Source organism: Micropterus dolomieu, linkage group LG11 (genome assembly GCF_021292245.1).
Source record: "Micropterus dolomieu isolate WLL.071019.BEF.003 ecotype Adirondacks linkage group LG11, ASM2129224v1, whole genome shotgun sequence".
NCBI classification, from domain to species: domain Eukaryota; kingdom Metazoa; phylum Chordata; class Actinopteri; order Centrarchiformes; family Centrarchidae; genus Micropterus; species Micropterus dolomieu.
The window spans coordinates 28979113-28984126 of NC_060160.1; positions in this window are offsets into that span (position 1 = coordinate 28979113).

Below are 5014 nucleotides of genomic sequence, written 5' to 3' on the forward strand. Positions count from 1 at the left end.
GTTTTTATGCACAGCTCCTCTTCTGTTTACCTTTTTAAATAATTTCGATGGTCGGGGGGCAGACACCGTCACTATAGGATTTTCACTAAGTAACTCCTGAAATGGAGGAGCAGAGAAGTGTGTTAGACTGCGACTCTGCGTAGGGTTTTGGGTGGGTAACTGCTGAAAAAGAAGGGCAGAGAAGTGTGTTAAACTGCGACTCTGCCTCCTGGTCTCAACTCTGGGTTGTCATGGATTTGGTCCACTAATAAACTTGGCCAGATTTCTAGAAATGAAAGCTGCTCCTTCCCAAGTGGGATGGATGCCGTCTCTCCGGATCAGACCAGGTCTTCCCCAGAAAGTCTGCCAATGATCAACAAAGCCCACATCGTTTGCTGGACACCTTTTGTGTCTTTTGTTTGGCGAAATAACTTCAATGATAAATTAATCTATTTTAATTCAGTTTCTGGACTTTAATAACTCCTGTGTTTCAGTACGGTTTCTGCTCCTGGTCAAAACTTTCTGCACATTCAGAATCGCTCCCGCATATCTGTGTTCTCTGACATGTCCAGAAAAAAGTCAGAATATTACAAAACTAACTAACAAAAATTTTATGACAATTCATAATATGCCCCATACTCTGCTGTGTCTAGCTCTGCTAGTGATATCCCCTTCGGACAGTTTGACTGACACAGTTTAGGACTGCATGTTGCATGTCAAACTGAAAACACTCCTATTGGTGAAGCATCACTTTTTGCCATGGACACGCCCTTTGTCTTTAGATTGCACTGCAAAACATTTGAAGTCAATTGGCTTAATTGTCTAGAAGTTTATTAAAATACAGAACCTGTAAATCACCATAAATGATGATTAAAGTCAAAATGGCCAACTTCCTGTTGGGTCTAGGGCATTGCTCCAAGAGGCTTTTCTGTTTTTCTTGGGATGACACATGTGCCACAAAAACTTCATGCATCTAGGTCAAGGGGGGCTGCTTCATTGTAGGGACACTTATTGTTGTCACTAGGTGGCGCTATGAATTTTGGCATGTAGATGTGTTCAGGGCGGACAAATATGTGAAAATTTGTCCAGATTTGAGCATGTACAGTGAAGTAACAACAATTTCCTGTTCTATGGCAAAACATGGAACTTTGCCGCCATGCCATGGACACGTCATTAACAAGCTGGAAGCTTCCGGTCTGAGACGTGAATCCAATGCGGAAGTCCCATAAACCTGCATTCTATTGAACGGCCAGCAGGGGGCGACTCTTCCATTAGAAATAATGGTCAAATGACCCTACTTCTCAGCTGATTTATTACCTCAGTAAACACTTTCCTGATGATTTTATGGTCTCAATCACTACTTTCTTCTTCAATAGAACCTGATGTTCATTTAGTAAATTATGGTCCCCTTTAGAGGAAAATAGACCATAAAGCAGAGTATGCTTCAGGGCGGCATTATCTGTGATCATTGACAAGTTACCATAGCAACCTGTCAACCAGGCTAGAGTGACTCGAAAGCACAGAGCTGTGTAAATTTAACCAGCGCCGTTGAAAAATAACAGTTAATTAGGTGAATTATAGATGCACCTAGCTAAGCAAGCTAACTAGCTCCACACACGGCTGTTAGCTCCACCGTCTCGTCCTGGTTGCAAAAGAAAACCACATTGCGGCGCCCTATCAGCCAAACTCGAGGCTTCAAAATGGCAGTCCATAAACCAACAGGTGACGACATAATGACTTCGTCCACTTCTTTTATACAGTCTATGGTCATTAAGCGAAAACTCACAAGCTTCACAACATAGCATCATAAATGTCTTACTCCTGATGTCCACTGAGTCCAGCTGTGTCAAGTTACGGCTGCGCCATGGTTTTGTTCCATCCTCTGCTCCGGGTCAACTTCCACTGGAAGTGTCTCAGAAGCGTTTCAGCAGCGGAGCGTGTAGCCTGCCTCATGTTATTAAATTGTCACAGCTCTCTGTTCCGTCGTTGCCACGGCTGCATATGCCACAGGGAGCATTCTAGAATCATTTCAGAAGTTTGTGCTTCTACTATGATTAAGTAGGCTACATAGTTAAATGGTTTCTTTTTTTGGCTGTTTTAACTGTTTTTATTGTTGTTTTATGCTTGGGAGACCGCACAGAGTGTTTTATTTTGAAAATTCTCTGTGCCGTTCTGTGTCTGACTTCTTGCACCTTTTGATCTGCTCTGTGCTGCTTGACGCAGCTTCCGTCAAAAATAGACCCGCTGCTTATTACCTGCGTAGCGGAGTGTCTGGTGGACTCTTTACCTACAATAGCCGCAATGAGCTCCGGCATCTGCAGCACAGCCGTAACGTGACGCAGGTGGACTTAGTGGACTTTGCGGGTTAAGGCTCTTCTGAGACAGTGTTTGAGAGGGTGTGGCTAACCTGCTTGGATTCCTCACAGTGTTAAACTTGACACTTCCGGTTGCCAGTAGGTGGTGCTATGACTTTGACTGAATATTTGCACATGGATGTTGTTACGTCCCGTAAGATCCTGTGTTGGGGATTGTTTGTTTTTCGGGTGTTTTCTCTCTCTTTCTCTCTCGTTTTAGGGCATCGCTCCAAGCTTTTTTGTAGGTCTGGACATGATACATGTGCCACAAACATTTTGCACATTTCAGTGAAATGCGATCTTGGGGGCTGCTTTTAAGAGGGCAATAGCGAACAGTGACACAAAAATTTTTGCCACATTTGAATTTGTTTTCGTGAGTTTTTGAGCATGTCAAAAATGCAGTTGATTTGGGGAAAGAAACAAAGAGAGAATTCCTCGCATTTCAATAGGTTTAACCCTCGGGCCTTAATTAAAACCTTTTTTCTTCAAGGTCTCAGGTATGTAACTAGTTAGTTAGTTGAGCTTTTATATATATATATATATATATCAGGGAATATAACTGAGATCAAGATCTCTTTTGTAAGAGAGGTCTTAGAACAAATTACGTTCTCATTCACACAAATGTAAAATCAATCACAAATTGTACTAAAAATATTATCTAGTAAATCTTTAAATTCCCTCAGTGAAATGAGTCTGTCTTCCCCAGTTCAGAGTTCAAAGCCAAACTGTTTAGTGATCTGGTTTTAAATTATTAGCTCTGAACTAAAACTCAACTAAAGATTTTAAATATCTTGGCAAGTTAGATAGCAAGTCCTTTTAAGACAGAGGTATGCTGGTGCCGTCTAGATGCCAGTGTTGATCATCAACTTGCTTGTCTAATGAATCGAATGGCACTATTGTAGACAGTTTGCAGTGGTTTAAGGGTAGTGCAGTAGAGTATACATGAAATCTACATAATCCAGTGCAGATGGTATGGTGGGTTGTATAATGTCTTGTTCTGTAAAGCTCTGATTCACAAGAAGAATCTGATTAGAATTTTTGAGCAAGATGTTCAACATGAGTTTTAAAACGGTGTCTAACTAAATTTAAGTATTTATAATGCAGTACTCTGTCATTTACATCTCCAGGTTTTACTGACTTGCTAACACACAGAGCTAATGTTTCATTACATTAACGTCCCTTTCATCTTGATGTAAAAATAGTCCACACCTTAAATGTGCTATATGTAGGTTTTTAATGAAATTAGTCTCTTTTTATTGCCTATGTGTGGAAGGGTTGTTGTTACCTCAAACTCCACGTAAGGATAAAAAAACAAAGTTTTATGTGCTGAAGCCTGACAGGCCAAACGAGAATCAGATCGACCTTGGGTTGAAAATACAGTCAGCATCCGAAAGGCTTAACATTATTGCAAGCATGTGAAATATATTGTTATCTTGTGCTTAAGTTGGCTCAAGTTAGATAACATTAGCTTGCTTGCTAACACTGCCCAGTTGCTGCTAACGTTATCTGGTGCAAATTACTACAGTTTTAGTATTTTGCAATTGCTCAGTTTAGAATTGACCAAGAGAAGTGGGCAAAAGACAACAAGCTGTACAAAGTATAAACAATTTTATTTATATGTACTAATAAATAAACAAGGACTGTTCTGCGTCTGTTGGTCACGGGCTGGTCAGTTGCTCTGCACTGTGCATGCATACCAGTGGATACCAGCAGCAGCTCCTGCACATTTGCACACTGTAAACAGAAGGAAACAAGCAGAAACTGACCAGCAGCAACTTACAGCAATTTAGAAACATATCCACCCCGAATTCAACCTGACAGACACTGTACCAACCCACATAATACAAAATATATGCCCAGGGAAAGGCTTCAATAATATCTTAAAGACGTCTGGGCTCCCGTGTCCACTCCACAAGATGAAACGGCTGTGTCACCCGAAGCTGGTCTCCAAACCACGTTTTTTCAAGAAAACACACGTGAAACGGGAAATGATGCGAACCCACACACAAAACAGCTGTTGTTTGTTATTATAAAGATGGCAATTATAAAGACAAAGAATCTGGGTGAAAGGATGGATTAGCACACGCAGGTAGCAGGGGTTGTCTGAGCTACAGAGAGCTGGAGGGGAGTAAAAAGTGTTGCAGTGAAAAAGTAGCTGCCTGCTCTCATTGGCTGGATATGGATGTCAAGTCGGACGACTCCTCCAGATATTCGGCATGCTAGATATCTGGCAGACGTCGGCGATGTGTCAGGGAGCTGTTGATGTGTTGTTGAGTAGTTCACACATAACAACTGGCAGGTGCCAATCAATCGCTGATATACCCCTGATCACAGCCTGATCACAGCCTGACGGTCGGCAAAATTGTACCTGGTTGCAATCTAAAAACTGCACCGCTAGTTTTCCTTTAACAGGTAAATGTTTCTGTTACAGGCAATCAACTTGCGCCACTTCCTATTTGAAGTGAATGCATAAAAAATCCGTGCTCTGCCCTCATGAGTTCCAAATAACGTTCGCTGCAACATAACTTATAACATTGGGTTTCCTTTGACTACTCCACAAAAATCATCTAATTAGTAAGTAGCCTACTGCTTAACATAGAATGTGTAAGTTAAAAATGTATGGTGTGTATGACATCATCTCCCATTCAAGGCTTCACAGTTGAAATATAGTGACATCAAGT